This window comes from Tamandua tetradactyla, chromosome 1 (genome assembly GCF_023851605.1).
Source record: "Tamandua tetradactyla isolate mTamTet1 chromosome 1, mTamTet1.pri, whole genome shotgun sequence".
Classification (NCBI taxonomy): Eukaryota; Metazoa; Chordata; class Mammalia; order Pilosa; family Myrmecophagidae; genus Tamandua; species Tamandua tetradactyla.
The window spans coordinates 222,339,412-222,366,620 of record NC_135327.1 but is presented as its reverse complement, the minus strand read 5'-3'; the positions used below and the strand labels follow the sequence as shown (position 1 = coordinate 222,366,620).

Sequence of the window (27,209 nt, the reverse complement as noted above, 5' to 3'; positions counted from 1 at the left end):
ACCAGCTGGAGCACACCTGACTCAGGGAATGCTAGAAACCCACAAATGAGGTCCACAGGGAAAAGTCTCCCTGAACAGAGGGGACCACAGCCAGAGTCGCTGTGACCTTACCCCTCTCCCCTGAACCCCACCCTCCAACCAGCAGCAAACAGGAGGGAGGCCTGGGAGGGTCAAGTGGAGGGGGAGAGAACTTTTTACCCTGGTGCGCTCCCTGACTTCTGTGCTGGCCTTTCTTGTCACAGTCAACTTTGTTCCCCTGATGCTTCCCTAAAGGACAATTTTTAATTTAAAATGACTTGTTTGTCAAACTGGGTCTGTGGGCTCCAAGGCAGGTGATGTCATATTATCTCAGAGGAGGGAGGTGCCTGCCTTGGAAGCCCCATGGCTTGAATGCTCCCTTGTTTCTTCAGTGTAATCAATTTTATTGAAAAACGATATCCATTGACTTCCACATTTTAAAACACTTAAGGCGCCACATTTGTAGTTTAAAAGAAATCACCTTGGCTCCGGGACAGGAGAGCCTTCCCCTTCAGAATAAGCATCACATCCAGAGGAATATCACCATTTTTGCCTCATGATTGTGAACAAGCACAGTACATCATTTGCTTTGGGTTTTGCTGTTTTTGTCATGTGTTGTACCAGCCCCAGTTTGAGTTGGTCTTGGATATTTAGGAGATAAGATTAGGGTCTCTGAAGCAGGAGCTAGAACCATTTCTCCTCTCACTGCTGTGCAATGTGACATTGGTCTGTGCAAGTCCATGGCTGGAGATGATCTAGAGAAGAAGCGACCAAAATGGAGAAATCCCATGTGCCCCCCTTGCATGGTGTTTTCTAGACTAGGGAGGGAGGTGTTGGCTGTGGGCTGTGACCTCAAAGTTGGCCCCCACCAAACTCAAATCCTCCCACATAGGCAATTATTTTTCAGATAGCTCGAAAAAGCAATTTGTAACCATTTGGAGCTGACCTGCTTTGCAAACCCTCTGAAACTGTGCCTGACATCTACCAACCATAGATAAGATAAAATCCTGCAGTTATAAGGCCCCAAGCCACTTCAGCCCTTGGGGGTGGCTGAACTGATCTTGTAACATTGCTGAGACCCTAAACTTGCCCTTGCTTCTCTCCCAGGAGTTTTCACTGGTCCTGCATCCCCTTCTGGGTCACTCAACAGCTTTGGGAAGGAAATTCCTCTTCACTCCACAATCTTTCAAACAGCGTCCCCCCACCCACCCAAATAGCTTGTGTGTTACTGCCCTCTGGTGGTCAAATCTTTTCCTTGCTCTGCTTTGAAATCCTCGAACCAACTACAATAGGTTAAGCACCTCTGTTCTTCTCAAACAGCACAGGTAGATGTAATTCACGGTATCCCCAAATTTCACTTGTAAGGCTATGTACCCAATTGCCCTCACCATAGTTAAACCCAGAATAAATGTGGCAATGTAATATTCAGTACAGAGTATCCAAAATTGGTCTTGGATCTTACATATATCCCCTTTCATGCTGCCAACAGCCAGTGGTTTGAAGATTTTTCCTTTGATCAGTGGCAGATGACTTAGCCAAACTAAGGCAAGTAACCATTTTTGACTGGTATCTTTCAAAACTCACCTTTTTCTCTCTGTCCAATGGCAGTGGATATAGAGGAAGGGGAAACACACACATGAGAATTAGAGCTTTACCCTAGAAAAACGATTAGCTGAGAAGTTTTTGCTGTCAAAACGCTGCTATAAACGTGACTTGATTGGGAGCAGACGTCATATAAAGGAAATATGAAGCTTTTTCTTAGGGAATGGACAAAGAGTGTTTCTCAAAATAACCTGAAGTTAACCTGAAACTATACTCATTTAACTGCATTTCAGCAAGAAAATAAATAAGGATTGTCGGACAAGGGTTTGTCTTGAAAATATTTGACCATGTGACGATGAAATGAACCATCAGTTGGGTGAAAAATCTGCAAATATTACTGAAAAGGGGCATCAACACTATAGATTTTACTTACTGGCAAAGGGATTTTGTGACACGAGCTTTTTTTTGGCATGGGCAGGCACTGGGAATCAAACCCAGGTCTCTGGCATGGTAGGTGAGAATTCTGCCACTAAGCCACTGTTGCACCGCCCCACAATAGCTTTTATTCATCTTATTACTATCATTGTTGATAAAAGTCCTCAGTAGCATAATTCCTTTTAAACACCCCCCACCCCCCAAAAAACGCCATGAATTAAAAGTAAGCTACTGATTGTTTTTAAAGTTACCACATTTGTTTCAGAAATTTCATAACCATTTTAAATAATATTGATAATGTAGGAAATGAAATATATTCCTTGGTCAGCAATCTGAAAAATTCATAATGTCTTGTCCCCTCTTTAACTTTCAAACCCAGTGCTGGGCGTTTGCTCACATATAATTTCCATTAAAGTTGATGAAAGATACAGGTGCACTATTTTAGAGGGAACCATATCTGGTGAGCTGTTATTTGAATAACGTGGTAGAAGACTGCTTTAGAAACATATTCACTCTGAGAAGAAGACAGAGGTTAAGAAAGAAAAGCCTTCTGTATTTTACATGGGGGTATAAGTACATGATTTCATTCATTGCCTGATACAGAGAGAAAAAAAAATCTATAGAAATCATCATGGGAGAAAGAACTCTTAGTAAAAAGAGCAAAATGGCAAGTAAAACCTTAAAGTATTGATAAATTTGGGCACCTCGTTCAGTGCTGCAGGCTTAGAAGTGTGAGTGTGAGTGTGTGTGTGTGTGTGTGTGTGTGTGTGTGTGTGTGTGTGTGTGTGATGGCTGCTGCCTCAATGGGTGACATCCAAAGAAGTATGCATACCTGCTTAAGAGAGTCAGGCTTAACAAGTTCGATCCCAAGTGTCTGATTCTTCAATAAACGGTTTTGAAAGCACCTCAACAGCTTCATCGTGGCCTGCAGTTGATTCGTGGCTCAAGATTTAGTTGGCTTTAGGTTCTTATTGACAAACTGTGTGTTTTTCCTATTAACATTTCTTTTATGATTTCCACAGCAGTTTAAAACCTGGAATGTGGTTCTTCTTTTGGATGAAGAAGACCTATTTACTTCATTTGATTAATTTTTCCAAAGTCTTTTAAAATCATGAACTTGATTTTACTCATGACATTTAGAATAATTATCATTTGAATCATTCCACATGGGTTTACCCAACCTGAAGCCTTACGTATGTAAATTTTATTATATTGGACCAATAGGACAAAAGAAGAAAAAGGAATGTGATTTTTCTTTAGATGGTATCAGTTGAATCCTTTAAGAATGACTTTGGACATCTGGAATACCTATTTTTTTGAATACCTAATGACTTTTTTCCCTCAAAGCATACTCCCATGCATTTTTTTTTCTGCTATAGTTCTCTTTCTTGCTAGACATTAAATGTTGTATGTCCCAAAGTCACTCTACCTACATATGCTTTGTAGAGCAGATGGGTTCTGTACAGAGGGGGCGGATATTATATTGGAATTCAGGAAAACGTCCCTTTGGCTGGATTCAGTCATGTCACATGTGGAATTCCTTTATTTTTCTTGTTAGCCTACTTTCAAGAAGATAGAATTTCTCCATAAAACAAGTTTAATCACTCCTGGATATATGAGAGTCCCTTCCCCAGACCTTCTGAAGAGCTTGGCTGGAGTGGTCAGTGAGTGAAGGCTTTTGTTATGGCAAAATAATGAGGTGTGGGATTTTTTTCTTGTGCAACTCCCTAGATTATCAATTCTTTTTATTGTTTCCTACTTGCTAAAAACTATAATCCTTACAGCAAATTCTTCAATTTAATAAATTCTGTTTAAATAATTGTGCATGCTTTATAATTCCAAATCAATTTCCTTGCTCATACCCAGAAATTGATGCTGACCCCAAGCCATTTCAGAAAAGAGAAATGAAACAATAATCATGATTGATAATATGCAGGAACCCTGCACCGCCATTGCCCTAATTTACTTTCCAAGTTAATACATGTGTGATGGTTTGGTGCTGTTGTCAACCTGGCCAGGTGATATACTCAGTGGTCTGGTCAGGCAAGCACCGGCCTGGCCATTGCTGCCAGGATATTTCCTGGCTGGTTGATAAACCTGAAGACTGGTGTATTAAATCATCAGTCAAGTTGATTGCAGCTGTGGCTGATTACATCTGCAGTCGACAAAAGCAGAGCCCACCAATGAAATAATCCAATCAGTAGAAGGCTTTTAAGGGAGAAGAGATTTTCTTTTACTGCTTCTTCAGTCATGGAGCTTCTCCTGTGTGTTTATTCCAGACCCTTCATCAGAGCTGCCAGCTTCACAGCCTGCCCCGTGGGTTTTGGTCTCTTCCATTCCTATGGTTGTGTGAGATACCTATATATATCTCATATTTACAAATCTCTCCTTTTGATTGTTTCTCTAGAGAACCCTAACACAGCATGTTAATATAAGAATAAGCTTTCCTTTCTCTGCAGTTGGGTGATAGACATAGGGATAATTTTCTGCCTTTCCCACCCACGCGTGTGCACGCACAGAGCCCTATTTGTTGACAAGGACTCACAAAACCTTTTGAGGTTTCATGTTAGTTGCTGTTAGGTTTGTCCATGCTTGTTATCACTTCTTAACATGTTATATATTTACTTACTTATCTTGGTGTTTTCTCTTTCAGTCACTAGGATTGAAGTTACATGGAGGCAGGGACTCCTGTTAATTTTGTTCATTGTTTATGACCAATGCTTGAGAATGCCTGCCACAATGCAATAGCTCATGAAATACTTGTGAAATAAATCAATGAACTGCATACCTATAATGCTAGGCACATGTGGTAGTTAGGTTCAACTTAGCCCGGGGATGTTGCCCCATTGTTCTGTTGCTGTGGACTTAAATCATCAGCATGTGAAATTCATCTACGGTTATTACATTTGCCTGCGGTTAAGGGGAAAGATTTCCTCAATGAGTGAGGTTCAATTTAATTAGCTTGGAGGCTTAAAAGAGAGAGGTTAGAAGAGTGCTCAGGAGCTCAGCATACCTCATCTCAGCACTTGCAGCTCTGCCCAAACGTTTGGGGATGCAGAAAGAAATCACCCTGGGGAAAGCCATTGGAACCCAAGAGTCAGAAGAGAAGAGGGTAGACATTGCCCTGTGCCTTCTCATGTGACAGAGAACCTCAGGTGACAGCTAGCTGCCTCCCCTCTGAAGAACTATTAATTTTTAATTAAATAAACCCCCTTATTAAAAGCCAATCCGTCTCTGGTGTGTTGCATTTGGGCAGCTTTAGCAAACAAAAACAGCATGTAACTCTTGAAAGAGTCCATGGATACTGTTGTTGAGGAGGAGAAAGCGTCGTCAAGCGCCGGTGTCTACCCTTCCTCTTCCCGGGTAGGGTATGGCTAGAGGGTACTCTCCTGATCACGTCTGCAATGGCTAACACGGAGTGTGGTTTGGAAGGCTCCCCCTGAATGGCCTGTCTCCTTGCCTGAGGGAGATGTGGGCAGGGGTTGGTTGTGGGCCCCTTCCACACACAGTGGAGGGGACAGGACCTGAAGCGATTTCCCATCTGTTCCAGGCCAGGTCTCTTTTGAGAACATTTTGCACTTTAGATATTTAAAAAACTTTTTCTTTTCAGGGAAAAGAATATATTCTTTTTCACTTACCTAGATAAAAAAGAAAATGAACTCTTTTCCCCTCTATTGATATGAGAAAAATAAAAAGTAAATTTATTTCAAATCTATAATTTCCAGGAATATCAGCTCATCTCTGCACAGCATTAGATAATAAGGGTTTTAATTTTTATTGATATAATATATAAGCAATAACAGATATCGAGTATGAACTGAGCATTATATCATTATGGTAACTGTAAGTACTTGTGTGTTCAATTATAAGTATAGCTATGCTATCATTTGAATCTTATATGGCCGATACATCCTTTTTCTTTAAAAAGTGTGAATGTTAGACTTTGACAAATACTAACCAACAAATTTATACTTAAATTGCTCATCCATTTCCAGGATCTTTCTCCTTAAAGAAATAGAGAAAACATATGTGTTTGTGGGGGTGGGAGGAGAAGGTGGCTATGGGGACGGAAAGTTACTTTATCTTGACTTGCAGCAGTAAAGGATATTTTCTATTGGTGATTTGCTCTTTGCAATTTGGCGGTGAAAATATTACTTGGAAGACAATTTCTGGACTTTTTGGGCACTTGGTATAGTATATATTACTCTTATGCAGTTTTCTTGAAAGGCTATTTACTTCCATAAAGCAAAGCCTTTTTAAAAAATGTAAGGATCTCTCAGAGGAATCTGAGACCATCTGTAGTATCCTATGTCTATTAATATGTTAAGAGAAAATGAAGTCTCTAAATATATAGAAATCCCATATACTTCATTTGCTTGAGAATATACTTCAAGTGAATGAACTGGAGAAAACCTAATTGTAACTTAGACAAAAAAAATGAATAATATAAACAGAAAATATCGGGGTGGGGGGAATTTCTGTTTCCAGCCATGACGAAATAAAAAAATAAGTGGGAGAGAGCCTGTCTTCTTACTGCAAACTCCTGGAGAAAATATGTTAGATAACTGTTTCCAGAAACTAGATGGCAGACAGTGAAGAACTGTGATCCACGAAAGAAAGGAAACAAATGAGGTGAGCCCTACAATTGTCCTGTGCTTCTACAAACAGATGTTTTTTGGACGGCAGGACAGGAAGACGGACCCAGGCAAATCATGACATTCTCTCTACGTTGAGGAGACAGATCCGAGTTTGGAGGGGCTAGAGTGGCTGGAATACGCGAGGCAGAGTGCAAGAGAGGAGGGAGCTATGGAGAAGAAAAGAAAAGTAAAAAAACCTCTCTCAGTCTTTGCAGATTGACTCTGTGCTTGGCACTTTGATGAGTAGCCAGGCTGTTTCCACTTTGCTTTAGTCTTCATTTCTATTATCAAAAATGTTTGCACTGAATCCAGGGATCAGGCAGAGGGGGAAGCTTAGGTCTTTCCGAGGTCATTCTGATCATGTGCCCTACCCTGCGTACGCATATGGCTTTCTAAACTATTCTATATAAGATTACTTTTGAAAATCCTAATTTCCCAAATAGATTTTCTCCCCAGCTCTTCTTTCCTGACTTTTAGTGCCCTACTGTATGCCTCAACCTTAATCTTTTGTTCCCGGCACTGGATTGCTCATTAACCCTGCAATATTTCTCAGGAATGCTCACTGCTTTTTCACCTTGAGTGACTTCTGAGTTGGGTGCAACAAGGACAAATGCCTTGCATCAGTCCTTCAGGTACCCCCCAGATTGGTGTCTAGCTTTGGAAAAGGATCTGGAAAAGAAGTGGCTTGTCACTGATTGATTTTCAGAGTTAACTACATGTTAAAGTGGGGATGCTGTTCACTGCACTTGTGTCATACACATGTACAAATAGAACATATATGCAAAGCAAAGTGAAGAAAAAGCAATAATTTTCAAAGCACACTTCAACAAGTAGTTACAGAACAGATCCCAGAGTTTGTCATGTGCTACCATTCCACCATCTCACATTTTTCCTTTTAGTTGCTCTGAAACATTGGCGGCTAGAAGGAATATTAATATAATGATTTAGCAGTCATACTCATTTGTTATCCAGTTTTCTGTGTTATACCTCCTCCTCTGATCTTTCTCCCGATCTCTACGGCTCTTTAGGTAATGCCTGTTCTTTTTTATGTTGAGAAGGGATGTTGACATTAAAAGTTAGGGGGATGTAAACAGTCGATAATCTTGGAGAGGCTGGTCCCTCTGGATTTCTGGATTTATCTGACCTAGGAACCCTCCAGGAATTATAGGTTCCAAGAAAGCAAACTTAGTGCATGAACATTTTATAGAGTCTCAGTTTGACCCTAGTTGTTCCTAAGAGTCAACAGGAGTAATGTTGGTTGGGTTTTGCCAACCGTGGCCATTAGTAGTATCTAAAAGTTTACATAAGAAAAGCCTCCAGAATAGTCTCTTGACTCTATGTAATCTCTCTTGGCCACTGATGGCTTATTTTATTATTCTTTTCCCCCTTTTGGTCTGCAAGGGATTGTCAGTCCCACAGTGCCAGGGCCAGATTTATGCCCAGAAGTCAGGCCCCATGTTGTCAGGGAGATTTCACCCCTGAATGTCATGTCTCACATAGTGGGGAGGGTAATGGTTCTCCTTGCAGAGTTGGGCTTAGAGAAGGAGAAGCTACATCTGAGCAACAGAAGAAGCTTCGTGGATGCAACTCTTAGACCTTGTTATGAGAAGTCTTAGCTTCTCCTCTACAGAAAAAAATTTCATATGGGCAAGCCTCAGAAAGAAGACCTTGGCCTATTTTCTTGGGAGTCCCTAATGGTTGAGAGGATACCTGGGGTTTCTCAGATGAGAAAGTGGGAAAGTTTAACTGTTCCATATATGTATATGGAACACCCACACCCCTTTTGCACCCTCAATGGACTCTATCGATAACTTTTTCATTATCAGCCCACCACAGTTTGAGATGTATCCTGGTATTGTATTAAGGTGCACAGAATTACAAGGCCTCATTCCCATTCTGGACTCCAGGAGTTTGGGTTGTTTAAACAGGCTATTTCCAGAGGTTGATTTATATTATGTGTTACCAAAAGTTTAGGTTCTAGATATAATAAACCTCTCTGTCTTTGGTTGCATACAGTAGTTAAAGGTCTAAAGAACATATATTATCATCTTTTACCCTGCGTTCTTATTTACCTTAGACCCAGCAACAGTGGCTTCGTTTTTTTATCTAATTGAAGCCTGATCTCTTTTTCTGGTTGCTTTAACTGTTACTGAATATAGCTATGCTAACTTTCAGGGCTGTAGCACTCATTTCTGTGTCTTAGGTGTCACAGAGTTATTCAGAGTTTCAGGGAAATACTGGCTGATGCACATAGAGCTCAGTGTCTCCGAATCTCGGAGTACATTTACAACTTCATTGTTGTAAATGAATCTCGGAGTACATTTACAACTTCATTGTAAATGTGGCTGTTATAAGGGCTTGCCATCTAGGCTCTAGGCTCCCATTTTCTGAAAGAGATCTTAGCATGTCTGTTCTTTTGTTTCTGGCTTATTGTGTGCCACACATTGTCCACAAGGTTTATTCAGTTCATTGTGTGCCTCTTGGCATCCTTCCTTTTTGTAGCCACATCATATTGCATCATCTAAATGTATCACAGTTTCTCAGTCATTGTACACTTTGGTTCCTCAGTCGGTTGGGCATTATGGATAAAGTTCAAAATAAACAAACCATGTCTTACAGTATCCTTACTTGGTTGTAGTACACTACTTTTTAACTGAATTGCAAACTTCATTTGGATTTCACCAAATAAAGTTTGATTTCCCCAAATCGCTAGGTTTTGCAGTCGTGTCTTTATTCTGTTCTAGGATCCAGTCTAACTTATATTGCATTTAGATGAGTGGTTGGTTTTTTTTTTTAATTTAGACAAACATTGTATGAAGGCACAGTCACCTTCCCTTTGACAGAATATATACTTTGAGGATTGAAACAATTTGATAGTGGGCTCGTACTCAGTCTGTTGAAAAGGATGTCAGCTTCATGAGGTTGTTTCTTTTCTTTATTTTTTGGTATGCAACTAAAATAAGGAATGTTGGCAGATTATCAAAATACTTGTTTTTTATACTGCAAGAATAGATTTTTGTAAATCAATACCAGCAATTAAAGCCCAGAAACGAGATCAGGTTTTTGAACTGTTTTAAGCAAAGGTTTGAATTGGTACTGTATTTTCTACAAGCTTAATTCATTTATTAATTCTTTACTCTTCATTTGCCTTTATTTTATAAGAGGGATGAATTATAAATAATGCAAGAGTGAGAAAAAATGAAAAGGTTTTGAACCCGGGGCTTAGTCTAAAAATCTCTTCCGTTTTATTATCTCTTTATACTGTCTGCCTACTTCCTGAATTTCAGTCTTAATGGTTAAAGTGAGGTCTTTGTAGTGGACTAGGATCACACTCAGCCTGCTGCTGATTAACTGCAGAATTTACTTTATTTCTCTAAACCATTGTTTTGTCATATAGGAATAATAACTCCATATCTCATTTAGAGGAAGAAATGAACTTATAGAGATAAAGTATTGTCACTAGCAAGTGTCGAATAGAGTAGAATTTTTAATGTTGCTTTTGTAATTGTTCCTGTTGCTCTTCTAGTCTGCATATATACATTTCCCTTTAGGTTACTCACCCTGCCAGGTGTTCTCTAAGTTTAGGTGGCAGAGGTATTTGTAAGGGGTTTCTTGAGTAGACTGTAAGGGTCCTTTGAAAAATCTTGAATCCAAATCCGGACACAGGGATAGGTGATAGCCACTGTTTGTTTTATTGTTCCTGCCAACCTTTTCTCTAGGATCATGAATATAAAGTAGGATGGGATCCATTAAACAAGAATAAGGAAGGATTGGAGGAGCTGAGATGGCAGCTTAGTGAGGAGTAGGATTTTGTTTGTCCTCCAGAGCAGACAGTAAATAGCCAGAAACAGTACATAACAACTGCTGAGGCCACATCAATGACCAGACACAGAGCATACACCATTCTGGACCAGCTGGACCAGGTGCAATCCTACCCAGAAGTGTGAGTCCTCCAAGCCATGGTGGCCAGTACCCTGACCCCACAGGCTGCTTCCCAGAGGGGAAAAGAAAAGGAGTTTACTAGCAACAAGGGGATGAACTCTACCAAATTCCAGTTTGTGGAATTAATTAACAAATTCTAACTACTAAAAATAGGCACCCAGCTCAGCTGAACCTCGAGTAAAAGCTGAGGTTGCTGTTTTTTGCCCCAGCGCAGAAGGGGGCAGAGCCGATGGAAAAAGAAAAAAAAGTAGAGGTTTTTTGGATTAGGCAACACAAAATACTTGAAAGGGTCTGAGCCCTGAAGGAAAGAAGGGGGCACATAGGACCTGGAGATACACAGAGCAGTGCACCAACTTAAGCTCTCGATAGGCAAACCTGAGAACAGGGGTCCTGCTCTGAAAAGGATTATTTTTGTCTTCTCTTTTTTGTCGCTGTGTTTCAATGGCTTGACTGCTCTTTGAATACAAATGCAAGGCTTCTGAGGCAGGATTAAGCTTCTCTGAGAGCTTCTCGGAGGCTGTACCTTCCCCAGGAGACGGGTGGGGCCCAGCTCAGGTGAAATCTCTCCCTCAAGGAATTCAGACCCTGGGGTCTGGAAAACTGAAGTGATTAAAGCCAGCCCACCTATGTGCCCCCTTCTTTCCTTCAGGGCTCTCCTCTGTCTCGACCACACCCCCAGCAGGGAGAGTCTGCTGAAGTTAAAGGTACCACATTACCTTAGGTTGGTGGGACCCGAAGGCAGACAAGCACCACATACTGGGCAGGATAGAAAAAACACAAGACTCTGGAGGCTTCATAGGAAAGTCTTTCAACCTGCTGGGTCTAACTCTCAGGGAAAACGGATGCAGGTGACTCCTCCTGAGAGGAGGCCAGTTTGGTCTGAGAAAATCTGACTGAAGGCTATAATACCTGAGTAGACCCTCCTATGGAGGGAAAAAAGCCACCATAAAGCAGGGCAAGAAACAAGAAAACAAGAACTGAAAAAATCTGATCTGTTTAAGAAAACCGAAGCTAGAGGTCTAGAATAAGCTGAACTGAATGTCAAAGAACAGATAGACAACAAAGTCATCCAGCAAGAAAACCCAAGGTAAAAAAAAAAAGGGGGAAAGCAATCTCCAGAATAAATTAATTAAGGAAATTAAATGCCTAGACTCCAGCAAAAAATAAATCATGCTAGGAAAATTGAAGATATGGCCCAGTTAAATGAACAAACCAACAATTCAAATGAGATACAGGAGTTGAAACAATTAATTCAGAATGTTTGTTCAACATGGTAAACCTCATCAAAAATCAAATCAATGAATTGAGGGAGGATATAAAGAAGGCAAGAGACAAACAAAAAGAAGAAATTAAGAGTCTGAAAAAACAAATCACAGAACTTATGGGAATGAAAGGCATAGTAGAAGAGATGAAAAAACAATGGAAACCTACAGTGTCAGATTTCAAGAGGCAGAAGATAGGATTAGTGAACTGCAGAACAGGACATCTGAAATCTGACAAGCAAAAGAAAATATAGGGAAAAACATTGAAACATGAGCAGGGTCTTAGAGAAATGAATGACAACATGAAGGTGTGAATATATGTATTGTGGGTGTCCCAGAAGGAGAAGAGAAGGGAAAAGGAGGAGAAAAACGAATGGAGGAAATCGTCACTGAAAATTTCCCAACTCTTCTGAAAGACTTAAAATTACAGATCCAAGAAGTGCAGCATACCCCAGACAGGATAGATCCACATAGACGTACTCCAAGGCACTTGCTAATCAGAACGTCAGTTGTCAAAGAGAAAGAAAGAATTTTGAAAGCAGCAAGAGAAAAGCAATCCATCACATGCAAGAGAAGCCCAATTAGACTGTAGATTTCTCAGCAGAAACCATGGAGGTGAGAAAACAGTGCTATGATATATTTAAGATACTAAAAGAGAAAAACTGCCAGCCAAGAATTCTGTATCCAGCAAAACTGTCCTTCAAAAAAATGAGGGGGAAATTAAAACATTTTCAGCGAAAAAAATCACTGAGAATATTTGGGACTAACAGACCGTCTGTGCAAGAAATACTAAAGGGATAAACATAGGTTGAAAATGAAAGGTTGGGAAAAGATATTTCATAAAAACAACAATCAGAAAAGAGCAGGAGTAGCTATACCAATACCCAGCAAATTACACTTCAAATGTAAAACAATTAAAAGAGACAAGAACACTATGTATTAATAAAAGGAACAATTTAACAAAAACGATGTAATCATAAATATTTGTGCACCAAGCCACAGTGCTCCGAAATACATGAGGCAAACACTGAAAAGAGATATAGACACATCTACCATAATAATTGGAGACATCAGTTCCCCCACTCTCATCAATGCACAGAACATCTAGGCAGAGGATCAATAAAGAAACAGAGAATTTGAATAATACGAGAAACAAACTAGACTTAACAGACAGACATAGAACATTACACCCACAACAGCAGGATATACCTATTTCTCAAGGATAGACCAGCATATTGAGATAAAACAAGTCTCAATAAATTTTAAAAGATCGAAATAATTCAAAACACTTTCTCATTTCATAAAGGAATAAAGTTGGAAATCAATAATAAGCAGAGGGCCAGAAAATTCATAAGGATATGGTGGCTGAACAACACACTCATAAACAACCAGTGGGTCAAGGAAGAATTTACAAGAGAAATCAGTAAATATCTCGAAGAAAATGAAAATGAAAACACAACATATCAAAACTTATAGGATGTAGAAAAGGCAGTGCTAAGAGGGAAATTTATTGCCCTAAATGCCTAAATCAAAAAGGAAGAAAGAGCAAAAATTGAGGAATTAACTGTTCACTTGGAAGAACTAGAGAAAGAACAAACTAACCCGAAGAAGCAAAAGGAAAGAAATAACAAAGATTAGAGCAGAGATAAATGAAATTGAGAACATGAAACAATTGAGAAAATCAACAAAACCAGAAGCTGGTTTGATGAGAAAATCAGTAGATGGACCCTTAGCAAAGTTGACAAAAAAAGAGAGAGGATGCAAGTAAATAAAATCAGAAATTGAGTAGGAGACATAACAACTGACTCCTCAGAAATAAGGGAGGTAATGACAGAATACTATGAACAACTTTATGCTAATAAACTAGGCAATGTAGATGAAATGGACAACTCCTAGAAAGGCATGAACAGACAACATTGATTCGAGAAGAAAAAGATGACCTTAACAGACCCATCACAAGTAAAGAAATTGAATTAGTCATTAAGAAGTTCCCAAAAAAGAAAAGTCCAGGACCAGATGGCTTCACATGTGAATTCTATCAAACATTCAAGAAAGAATTAATACCAATCCTGCTCAAACTCTTCCAAAAAATTGAAGAGGAGGGAAGGCTGCCTAACTCATTCTATGAAGCCAATATCACCCTCATACCAAAGCCAGACAAAGATATTACAAGAAAAAAAATTACAGACCAATCTCTGATGAATATAGATGCAAAAATCCTCAACAAAATTCTTACAGATCGAATCCAGCAGCATATCAAAAGAATTATACACCATCACCAAGTAGGATTCATTCCAGGTATGCAAGGATGATTCAACATTATAAAATCAATGAATGTAATACACCATATCAACAAATCAAAGTAGAAAAACCACATAATCATCTTGATTGATGCATAAAGGGCATTTGATAAAATTCAGCATCCTTTCTTGTTGAAAAGATAGGCATAGAAGGGAACTTCCTCAACATGATAAAGGGAATATATGAAAAACCCATAGCTAACATCATCCTCAATGGGGAAAAACTGAAAATTCTCCCCCTAAGATCAGGAAAAAGACAAGGATGTCCACTGTCACCATTGTTATTCAACATTGTGTTGCAAGTTCTAGCCAGAGCAGTTAGGCAAGAAAAAGAAATACAAGGCATAAAAATTGGAAAGGAAGAAGTAAAACTCTCACTGTTTGCAGATGATATCATACTATATGTCGAAAACCCTGAAAAATCCACAGCAAAACTACTAGAGCTAATAAATGAGTACAGCAAAATGGCAGGCTACAAAATCAACCCTCAAAAATTTCTAGTGTCTCTATATACTAGTAATGAGAAATCTGAGCGGGAAATCAAGAAAAAAAATTCCATTTACAATTGCAAAAAGAGCACAATATTTAGGAATAAATTTGACTTAGGATACAAAAGACCTACACAAAGAAAACTACAAGAAATTGCTAAATCACAGAAGACCTAAATGGAAGGGCATACCGTGTTCATGATTGGAAGACTAAATAAATATGGTTAAGATGTCAATTATACCCTAAATTGATTTATATATTCAATGCTATACCAGTTAAAATCCCAAAAACTTTCTTTTCAGAAATTGAAATACTAGTAACCAAATTTATCTGGAAAGGCAGGGTTCCCTGAATAGCTAAAAACATTCTGAGAAATGAAGCTGGAGGTCTCACACTACCTGACTTTAGGGCCTATTGCGAAGCTACAGTGGTCAAAACAGCATGGTATTGGCATAGAGATAGATAAACTGACCAATGGAATTGAATAGAGTTTTCAGATATAGACCCTCTCATCTGTGAACAATTGGTTTTTTTTTTTTTTTTTTACATGGGCAGGCACCGGGAAACAAACCCGGGTCCTCTGGCATGGCAGGCAAGCATTCTTGCCTGCTGAGCCACCGCACGAACAATTGATCTTTGATAAGTCAGTGAAACCAATTCACATTGTACAGAACAGTCTCTTCAATAAATGGTGCCTAGAGAACTGGGTATCCACATGCAAAAGATTGAAAAAGGATCCATATCTCATACCCTATACAAAAATTAACTCAAAATGGAATAAAGACCTAAACATTAGATCTAAGACCATAAAACTTTTAGTAGAAAATGTAAGAAAATAGCTTATAAGTCTTATAATACGAGGCAGTTTCTTAGATTTTAAACCAAAGCATTGAAGAAAGAAATAAATAATTGGGAACTCTTCAAAATTAAACACCTTTGTGCATCAAAAAACTTTGTCAAGAAAGTAAAAATGCAGCCTACACAATGGGAGGCAATATTTGGAAATGATATATCAGATGAGGGTCTAGTATCCAGAATATATAAAGAGATTGTTGAACTCAACAACATAAAAGACAACACAATTACAAAATGGACAGAAGGCATGAACAGACACTTCTCAGAAAAGGAAATACAGATGGCCAAAAGGCACATGAAAAGATGCTCAACTTCCCTGGCTATTAGGGAAATGCAAATCAAAACCACAATGAGATATCATCTCACAGCCACCGGAATGGCCATTGTCAATAAAGCAGAAAATGACAAATGCTGGAGAGAACGTGTAGAAAGAGGCACACTTATCCACTGTTGGTGGGAATGTCAAATGATACAACTGCTGTGCAAGGGCAGTTTGTCGGTTCCTCAGGAAGTTACGTATAGAATTATCGTATGATCCCGCGATACCATTGCTAACTATCTACTCAGAGGACATGTGAGGGCAAGGACACAAGCGGACATTTGCACACCAGTGTTTTTAGCAGCATTATATATGATTGCCAAAAGATGCAAACAGTCAAAATGTCCATCACTAGACGAGTGGCTAAACAAGCTGCGTCATATACATACAATGGAATATTATGCAGCTGTAAGACAAAATAAAGTTATGAAGTATGTAACAACATGGATGGACCGTGAGGACATTATGCTGAGTGAGATTAGCCAGGAAGAAAAGGACAAATATTATATGATCTCACTGATATGAACTAGCATTAATGAATGAACTTGGAGAATTTCACTTAAGAACAGAGACCATCAGGAGATAGAAATAGGGTAGATACTGGGTAATTGCACTGAAGGGATACAGATTGTGCAACAGGACTGATTGTAAATATTCAGAAATAGATAGCACAATACTACCTAACTGTAATACAATAATGTTAGTACACTGAATGAAGCTGAATGTGAGAATAATCGAGGAAGGAGGGTTGGGGTCACAAATAAAATCAGAAGGAAAGATAGACGATAAAGACTGAGATGGTATAATCTAGGAATGCCTTAAGTGTAGAAGGATAGTGACTAAATGTACAAATTTAAAAATGTTTTTGCGTGAGGAAGAACAAAGAAATGTCAGCACTGCAGGGTGTTGAAAACAGATGGTAATTCATATTTAAAACTCATGTGTGAGACTAAAACAAAGAATGTTTATTTGCTACAAAATGTGTATATTTTGAATAGTGCACTTCCTAGTATAACTTTTGTGGACAGTTTAATTGAACACCGTAAGTACATAGAACCTTGAGTAGGGCATGAGATTTTTTAGGTTAGTCTGGAGTGATGACCTGATAAATCCCAGAGTGAATTGAACAGTGGATAAAAAAGTCCTTGCACAGTCCCCTTGGTGGAATGGTGAAAAAGAGGGAAAAGTCAACTTCCCTATATGGAGAAAGCCTGATATTCTCGCAAGCAGTGAGGACAACCACAGCAATAGGCAGAGCCTCAAAATCTTGGGGTTTGTTCATATGAAACATATCCCTGCAAAGGATAGGCTAAGCCTACTTGAAATTAGGCCAGAGTCACCCCCAGAGAGCCTCTTTTGTTGTTCAGATGTGGGCTGTCTCTCAGCCAACATGGCAAGCAAACTCACTGCCCTCCCTGCCTCTACATGGGACATGACTCCCAGAGGTGTAAACCCCTCTGGCAGCATGAGACAGAAATCCTAGAATGAGCTGGGACTCGGCTCTAAGGGATTGAAAAAACCTTCTCAACTGAAAGGGGGAAGAGAGGAATAAGACAAAATAAAGTGTCAGGGCTGAGAGTTTGAAATAGAGTCAAGAGGTTAACCTTGAAGTTATTCTTATGCATTAAATAGGTATCACCTTTTTAGTGAAGGTGTAACAGAGAGGCTGGAGGGAAGTGCCTGAAAATGTAGAGCTGTGTTCCAGTAGCCATGTTTCTTAAAGATGATTGTATAATGATGTAGCTTTCACAATTTGACTGTGTGGTTGTGAAAACCTTGTGCATCATGCTTCTTTTTTCTACCTTATGGACAGATAAGTAAAACATATGGATTAAAAATAAACAATAGGGGGAACAAATGCTAAAATAAATTTAGTAGATTGAAATGCTAGTGATCAATGAAAGGGGGAGGGGTAAGGGGTATGGTATGTATGAATTTTTTTCTGTTTTTTATTTCTTTTTCTGAATTGATGCAAATGTTCTAACAATATTATCATGTTGATGAATATACAACTGTGATAAAAAATATCATTGCATGTTGATTGGTTTTATTAATAAACATTTTTTAAAAATGTGTATTAAAGAGGCTAGAGGGAAGTGTCTGAAGTCGTAGAGCTGTGTTCCAATAGCCATGTTTCTTGAAGATGATTGTATAAAAGTGTGTGATTGTGAAAACCTTGTGTCTGATGCCCCTTTTATCTACTGTATGGACAGATGAGTAAAAATCATGGATTAAAAGTAAATAAATAATAAGGGGACCAAACATTAAAATAAATTGGGTAGAGGGAAATATTAGTAGTCAATGAGAGGGAGAGGTAAGGGGTATGGCATGTATGAATTTTTTCCTTTTATTTCTTTTTCTGGAGTGGTGTAAATGTTCTGAGAAATGATCATGGCAGTGAATATACAACTGTGTGATTATACTGTGAGCCATTGATTACATACCAGTATGGAATTTTCATACTAAGTTAAGCATGTTTGCATTGTGTGTTGAATGATTTTATTAATAAAAAATTTAAAAAAAAAAGAATAAGGAAGGATGGTGACCAAAGCATTCATGGTTTACAGTTATGGAAAGAACTTTCTTCATATCAGATGACACTTTATGGAATTCTTAATAGAGAAAGATAACAGTAGCTTTGGTTTATAGTTTTTCATACTTTAGAGCTTTTTTAAAATTTTATTTATTAATTAAAAAATCAACAAATGAAATAAAAATTAACATAGATAATCAGTAATTCACAATATCGTCATTTAGTTGCATATTCATCATTTCTTAGAACATTTGCATCCATTCAGAAAAAGAAATAAAAAGACAATAGAAAAAATATACTTCAGAGTTTTGTCGATTGTCTTTAAGAAATAACAATTCCTTATCTCTGTATGTGCTTAAGTAAAAGTAACTTTAGCCTAAACGTATATATATTTTTTGCCTCTTAATTTGAATGTAGTATCATCAGCCTCAATATTTGTATACCACATAAAAATGACAGTCTCATGGACAGGTACAGTACACTAATGAACTCAAGATTTAAAGTAAATAGCAGTATTTAGATATTATTGTAAAAATGGAGTCATATCATGTACAATAAAACATGAGACTCATATTTTGAATTTTCTAATATTTGATAAAATGATGGTATTGCATATGAAGTATTTTGGATTTGTAATTCAAAAGTTTAGTTTTTTGCAATTTCCCTCCAGGTTACTTAGATATTTTTAGTAGTTTACGTTCCTCTTGCTTGTACAGACAACATCCAAGAACTCTTCAAAACATTTGCTCACATCTTCAGTATTTGCCAGGTATGAAGCAATAATGTCAGTTATTTTGTTAAAAAAACTTTTAATTAATCTGGTTTGTTTTTCTTGTTGCTGTTAATGAATATGAACATTTATTTGTAGCTCACTGTAAGAATATGTAGAGTTAGTTTTGATGCCTCTATGTAGCATTATAACTGAAGAATATGAAATAACGTGTGAATTTTGAGTGTCTGTGATAAGTCTAACAGTGAATCACACTCCTGGGAACTTATCTACACCACATTCAGGATAATTGACAAAGCACATTTGTTTATGTCTCATTTTCAGAAGACCATTGAAATATTGAAAAAATTAGAAAATGAGAAAATAGTCAGTGATAATAACAGAAAGTTTTCATCAGTGGGCCAATAACTTGAGAACTTTCCATAAGGTATATAAGTACATGATGTCACATTTATAGCAAAATTAAATAAACATTCATTAATATTTTTATTGGGTACCAGGCTCTAGTAATATTATTTACATGCTAGTTATAGATGAAAAACAGGTGTTCCCTACCTTCATTGTTATAAATGAAAAAAGACAATATAACTCCAAGTGTGCTCTTGAACTTATAATACAGTGTATGGAAGAAGTGCTTCCACTTCTTTTCCAGTACTATTTCCAGTGGAATTCAGGAAAAAAAACCCAAACCCAAAGCCAGTAAGAGTTGGCTGTGAGATATTGATATAGTAAATGGTTGAAAGATTGCTGAAAGTGGGCCGATCACAGAGCAAATAATGGCTTTCAACCTTCACACTAAAATGAGTTTAGATAATTTAAAAAACAGCTTTCTAATGAGGGTTGTGTGTGTGTGTGTGTGTGTGTGTGTGTGTGTGTGTGTGTGTGTGTGTGTGTGTGTGTTGTAGAATCTGTCTCTGTAGACTCATGGCTTGAACAGTTATGTCAGATATACAACAGTACCAGTTTACTTTGGAATTTAATCACACAATTACTGAAGGTATCCTGCTCACTCACTGTAGTCTGTGTTTTATATAATGCTGTTAAATTTACTGCTTTGCTAATAATGTTAAGGAAAATCATCTGTAGTTAGTATTGATTGCTGTATTCTTTACCAAGAATCTCCACATAATTGAGGAAAACTTAAAACGTGAAACAGGCACAAAGTTGAGCAGAGGCTAGTTAATGCAGAAGACAGAATAATTCTTAAGATATGATGTAAAATCTGAAGAAAATAAATCTAGAGTTGTGCTAAAATATATTATCAAAAGCTGTATTTAAGGAATACAACAGTGTTTTAACATTAGGTCATCTATGTAATTGATTATGTTGATCAGTTAAAGAAGAAAATCCGTTATTTCATAGATGATAAAAGGAATTTGGTCTATTTTAATTGCTATACTTGTTTTAAAAAACTCTTGGTAAGCTAAAAATTGAGTGAAATTGTCATGTTCCCATTTAATATGAAAGACAAAATATCTAGTATCCTGTTTTGTTCGGGTTTTTTTTTGTATGGGCAGGCACTGGGAATCGATCCTGGGTCTCTGCTATGGCACGGCAGGTGAGAACTCTACCTGCTGAGCCACCATGGCCCGCCCAGTATCCTGTTTTTATTCAACATTTATTTGGAGGTTTTGAACAATGTGATTAAAATGAAAAAGAAATGAATCATATTAATTGAAGGGGCGGGCAGGCCGCGGTGGTTCAGCAGGTAAGAATGCTTGCCTGCCATGCCCGAGGACCCAGGTTCGATTCCCGGTGCCTGCCCATGTTAAAAAAAAAAAAAAAAAAAATTAATTGAAGGGGCAAAATCATTATTTGCAGGTGATATGATTGTTTACCAGAAAGTTAGTTATAAGTCTTTTCAAATGGTAAGAGTTCGCTGAGTTGGTACCATAGAAAAGAAATGCATAAAAACCAAAGCTTTCCTGTATTTTAGCAATCGGTTTTATTTACAGTTTCTTTCAAACCTAGTAGATGATTTTTATCCTGACAAGGAATATGCAACTTACATGCACACCCTCTCTCTTTCTCACACACAAACACACATCTTTACTGGAGGAAATTAATTCACTTTTTTGCAAAATAAAATAAAATAGAATATCATAATCCTTTTTAGAAGGACCCACGACACAAGCAGGATCAGCCCTATGACCGAATGTATAAATTCATTACAATTCCAATCAGAATTGTAAAGATCTGTTGTTAGAAATAGATAAGCTGTTTTAAATTTAATTTGGAGTAGTGGAGAATATTTTGAAAAAGAATACTGATCATGAGGATTTCCCCGCATTTAATAAACACATCAAAATACATTTTTTAGCAACAGAAATCAAACTAGTGTACTATCAATTAACTATAAAACTACAGAATTTAAGCTAGTGCTGGCATAGATATTTACCGTATACATAAATATAATAGAATTAAGATTTTGAGATCAGTGAACAAATGATGATTTATTAATAAATGTTATTAGGATAATTGGCTATTCATTTTGGAAAATGGGAGTCAGGTTCTTTCTTACATCTTATGAAAAAATTAATGTCCCAAATACTTTAGAGATCTGAAAATTTGAAAGATATAATGGTGTTATCAGAAATGGATAGACTGTCTTTAAAATACTCATGTGGGGAAGGGATTCTTTAATCAAAAAAATTCAAAAACTGCTGAAGTTTAAAATACATGGCTATGTTAAATTTCTAAATTACTTTGTCACAGTTAAAACACAAAAGATGTATTAAAAATATATTTGCAATATATAACAGAAGGTTATAATTTGTGACATCTGTACTCTTCTACAAGTAAAAAAAATAGAAAAATGTGCAAAGGAATTTAGATTCCATCACTAAAGAAATAAGTCAATAAATACAAATTGTTTTTCAAGATTTTCCCTTGCTTGTAATCAGGGAAAAGCAAATTAAAACAAGAACCAGTTTTTTGCCCATTCAGATTAAATTATATTATCCAGTGTTGATAAGGGTATGGATAAACAGACACATTCATATTCATTGATGGGAGTAGATATTGATAATAGCCTTTTGGGGGACAGTTTCTAACAATGATAAATGGGAGACAGCTAATATCAGTAGTAGGGAAATGGTTGACTAGATCGTAGTACTGTCATAAGTTAGAAAATTATAATTAGCCATTAAACTCAATGTAGCATCTGTCCTGTTTTGAAAAAATGTCCATGATATTTTGTTAAGTGAAAGAAGGTAATCATAGAAAATTATCCACAATTCTAGAATAATTTTTACAGAAAACGTGTGTATACATGTTTGCATATAAGGATAGTCATGAAATTGAAAGTGGTTACCTCTGGGAAGGAAGGTTTGGAGAATTAAGTAATTAGGAGACACTAATTTATAATGTGACATTCTTCTTTTTTTCCTGTTTAAAACATTTGTTAATTACCAAGAAAATATATAATTAATTGTATAGATTTAACTGATTTTAATGACTTGGCTTTTGGGGGAATTTGGACAATTTTATCAGAGTTGTTACTCTGTTTTTCCAAATTATAGTGTGAAATCCTCCAACTTCTCTGTTTACTTTTCCCTCTTTATGCATGAAATAAATAGATATGTCTAAAGTTTTTTCTTTATAAAGGATGATAGACATATGTAGCTTGTGTTTATATCATGTAAAAACTTGTTAAAAAATAGACTAGATTGCCTGCCATGCTGGAGACCCGGGTTCAATTCCCGGTGCCTGCCCATGTTAAAAAAAAAAAAAGGCTAGACTTAAAAATAAAATAGGATCTACACCTGTGGAGATTCAAAGCTTTGAATCTCAGGCATTTTTTTTTTTCTTGTAAAAATTTACAATGAGAAGTAAATGGTGTTTTTTTATTCAGTTTTCCTACAGTCTCGGGGTTTTAAAACTTTGAAATCAAGGACACGGCGTCTACAGTCCACCTCTGAAAGGTTAGCAGAAACACAGCATATAGTGCCGTCTTTTGTGAAGGTAATTAGATCTTTTTTGTTTGTTCCAAAAAGCAATAATGTTCAAGTTATTAAAAGAAGGGCCTTTAACATGTTTTGTTATTTGCTGATGGATCTTTTTCCTGTTTTTTCACTTAAGATAAGGGATTAATAACTTGTTTAATCATTAGACCCACAACTCTTCTGGATGCCAAACTTGTCTGTCCACTTGACTATTAGACCTTTCCCTGCTAGTTTTCTGCCACCAACCTCTACCTGTTTATGTGTACTCTGCATTAATGAGTAGCATCTACCCATTCACCCAAGTTGGAAACTAGGCATTCAACCTAAATTTGTCCATCTGGCTTCACCTCCCATGTCCACTGATAAAGTTCTTTTGCTTGAACCTCCTAACTATTTCTTAAGTTTCTCCCTTTCTCTTCATCTCTAACTCTACTGCCATAGATAAGCTATAATTATTTCTTGTCTAGATTGGTCTAATAAACACTCATATAGTCTCTGCCTCTGTTCTCGCTCCTCTCAGGCTAGTCTCTAGGCTGCTTCCAACCCAAGCTTTCTGAAATGATCATCTAAATGCATTTATTCTGAAGTCCCTGATATCATATATGGGGTATTTCATCATCTGGTTTCTGTCTACCATTTTTCTGGTGTCATCTTTCAATGTGTTGCCCACTCTACTTCCGCCTTTACTTTCTTGATATTTTAAAGTACTGTCATAAGTTTTCTTGCAGTTCTTGAGCACTAAAGAATGTTTCATGCCTCTGTGAAATGATTCACAGTATTTATTCCCTGTGGTTTAGATTTCCCATTCTCTGTAAGGTTTTTCTGACTTCCTTAGGTAGGATTTATTTTACTCCTTACTTAGTACTTCTAACATAATGACTATGTAATTTCTGAAACTTATTTATTTACATATCTCTTTCCAGTAGAGTTTCAGATCAATAGTTGAATTTTATAAATTCATAATTTATAGAGGATTGAGTATATAAAAGGTACTCAGTAAACATATGTTTAATAAACTAAAGAAGGTTTTCATCTAGCAGAGATAAAGAGATGTGAGCATCAAGCCATTAGAACTCAAGTCAACAGATATCTTCAACTATTTTCAATATAATGTTCTTACAAAGTATGTTGTCACTTTCTTTATAGTCGTCGGTTGATGCAGTTCTAGTGTCTGGTGTTAAGTTTCCTAGTCATTGATTCTCGAATTCATTGTTGAACCTTAATCTAATTCTTTATATTGACAATAAAATTAAAAATTTTAGAATTTTAATGAATTTTTTTTGGAGATGGTCACAGTATTATTATTATTACCTGTATGACAATATAGTGTTGTTATGCATATAGCCAACCAGTACTGATAACGTTGTTTGTGTATTTAGGGGTTTCTGTTGCGGGACAGGGGCTCTGATGTTGAGAGTTTGGACAAACTCATGAAAACCAAAAACATACCTGAAGCTCACCAAGATGCATTTAAAACTGGTTTTGCAGAAGGTTTTCTTAAAGCACAAGCCCTCACACAAAAGACCAATGGTAAGTTGAGAAGGTCTGAAAGGAATTCTTAGTCCTACATTTAAGTGATTAATAGCAATCATCCGTCTTTCCATTGTTGGGTGCCACATATTTGCAACCTGAACTGAGTGAAAGAGGAAACATTTGCTGGCACTTGCACATTCTCAAGAGAGAAACCAAACTCAAGGATAGAAGTCTGAGTGTCCATCTAACCCCTGTGGCTTTGTGAACTTTCTGGTACCGGGGTGCTAAAGGGAAATCATGGCAATTATGCAAGGTTCTAAGCTAGCATGTGAAAAAATATGATTATCAACAACAACCTAATATTTACTTTTTGGTGAATTGTCATAATTCATTCATGTCATTTGATTGAAAGTTTTTCTTCCCCTTCCAGATTCTCTTAGGCGAACTCGTCTGTTTCTTCTTATTCTGCTGCTGCTTGGCATTTATGGACTCTTAAAAAACCCGTTTTTATCTGGTAAAGACTTTCTTTTGAAATCTTTTTTTATTGGCTCTTTTTATCTGATTTGTTAATTTTTAATTCCTTTAAATAGTCATTTCTCTTTCATAGTTAGTCTGCCTAAAACTCAGAAAAAGAAAATGTTAAGATTAGAGGTCTACGGTCTAGGCCTTTCATTCCTAATAGTCAAGATGCCTTTGAGATTGTTTTTTGCATTCAAGTAGATAAGTTTTAATCTGCTGTGATTGTGTACCATCTGCAGTGTCAGAGGGCTTTTTATATTTACATTGTTTTATAGAGTACAAGAAAAGTTCTTTCATACTATGGAAAAGTTTGTTTTACTTGTTTTGAGAATATACCATTTTGTTGAAATTCTGGGAATTATATTAGAATGAAAGATGTTAGTTCAATTTCTAGTAGTGGTTAATTTCCTAGATTTTAGGAAATGATACTTATCCAATTATAAAATTAAAAATGTAAGAGATTTTTACTGTAGCAATACAAATTAAAATAGTCCGGATTACTTCAAATGAATCCCACATTAGTATTTTTTCAGTTCACTTATGTGGTGTGATGTCAGATTTAAGTGGTTCAAATTAATTTCTCAGCTACAGTTAAGTTTGTACCCAATGTGATCTGCTTCATTTATAATTGGCAATTATGAGACAAAAACTGATGTACGATTAAAAACATTGGTTGACCTTGCTCAGGACTTTATCCCAAGACTTTTCATGTATTTTTTAATGTTTTTGTGGCATCAAACCTGGGATTACTTTTAACATCTAGGAATGACCCTTTTATAACTAGATTCATTTGCTTGTTCCTTTTCTTCCAAAAAAGAGCCCTATAGGGATGAGATGAGTGCTACCAGATGAGGGAGCAAAAAGAAATGAGCTTCGATTATTCATATACATATCTTGATTTATATCTAACATTAATCAAAGCCTTATTAAAATATGAAATGTGTTGACTCTGAGTAATTACTCTAATTGTTATTTTGTTCCTGTGGTTCTGCTGCAAATTAATTTTACACTTTTTTTTTCTTTTACATTTTAGAAAAATCATACAGAAAGTAAAAGTTCCCATTTACCAGACCCCCACATTGTTTATTAGGTCCATCAGTATAGTTCCTTAAAAATAACTGAAGGGGTAAAACTATTTGTTTATTCTAGAACTAGCTTCAAATTTGCTCTCCCTGCTTATATGTTCTCAGTGTGTTAAGTTTTTTTTTTTTTTTTGCTTCTAAATTTCTATATACCTTAAAGATGGTATTTTTGCCCTCTTCGAAGGAAATCAGAAATTGTTCAGCACTCATTTATAGCAACTTTGGTTGGAGGCTTTTTACCTGAAGAGAGATTTAAGAAAGCTTTCTCATAGTACCCCGAAGTTGACACCTTTTCTAACTTTTCTTATATTTAATGGTGTCATTACTGATACTTCCTCTAAGAGCAATTAGTAGCAGTTGTCAGAAGAAGGAGGTTACATAAAAAGTGAGATAATCTAAGTCGTGTTTTAAAATACTTGTGCCAATTTTTATGCGGGTTTAAGGCAGTGTATTGCAAAAGTATAGATTCCTGACTGATTGTATCAGAATAGAAAAGGATACTTATTAAAATGCATACCTGCAAGCCAGAAATTCTGTGCCGTGGCCAGGGAACTTAAATTTTATAGCATTTTTTCACAGGATTTTTATGTATATTGATGTTTGAAAATCATTGGTTTAAGATATGTAGCAATTTAGATATTAGAAGGAGAAGAGGAAAATAATTCTTGGCTTTAATTGTCAAGTACAAAGATGTAGTTTTAATGCAACTCATATACTCCTTGAACCTGGTCATGAGATCAAAAAAACATAGTTTATACTCTTCATTCCTGCTTAATTTTTGTGGCCAGTGAATTTTTCCCCCTTTGGGGAAAAGGGCAGTTGGGTCTGTCCTGTAGGCTCAAAAGGAATAATTATGCCCCTGATTTGTCTTTTGGGTAAATGCAGTTTTGTCATATTGGATTTTCCCAGAGGGAGGAAAGAAGGAAGGAAGAGTAGTAAGAGAGAAAAGAAAGAAATGTAATGGGGAATTGAGAAAAGCAGAGATGCTTATTGAATGAATGAAATAAACTGAGGAGGGACTTCCCTGTTTAACCTCAGCATAGCGGTTTGTTTCTGTTCCTGGAGAGCGGTAAACTCTCTAACCCCACAGCGCTTTTGATGGCTGTGCTCCGCTCCTGGTGTCCTCCCG

At 36.9% G+C, this 27,209-nt stretch overlaps 1 long non-coding RNA gene across 1 annotated transcript; it reads left to right on the top strand.

Moving 5' to 3' along the window:
• The first annotated feature begins 19,006 nt into the window (after positions 1–19,006).
• Positions 19,007–25,938, top strand: LOC143688220 (uncharacterized). Its single transcript, XR_013177884.1, has 4 exons — positions 19,007–19,101; positions 22,916–23,025; positions 24,386–24,536; positions 24,910–25,938. It is a non-coding gene; the product is annotated as an uncharacterized LOC143688220 (long non-coding RNA).
• The last annotated feature ends 1,271 nt before the right edge of the window (positions 25,939–27,209 follow it).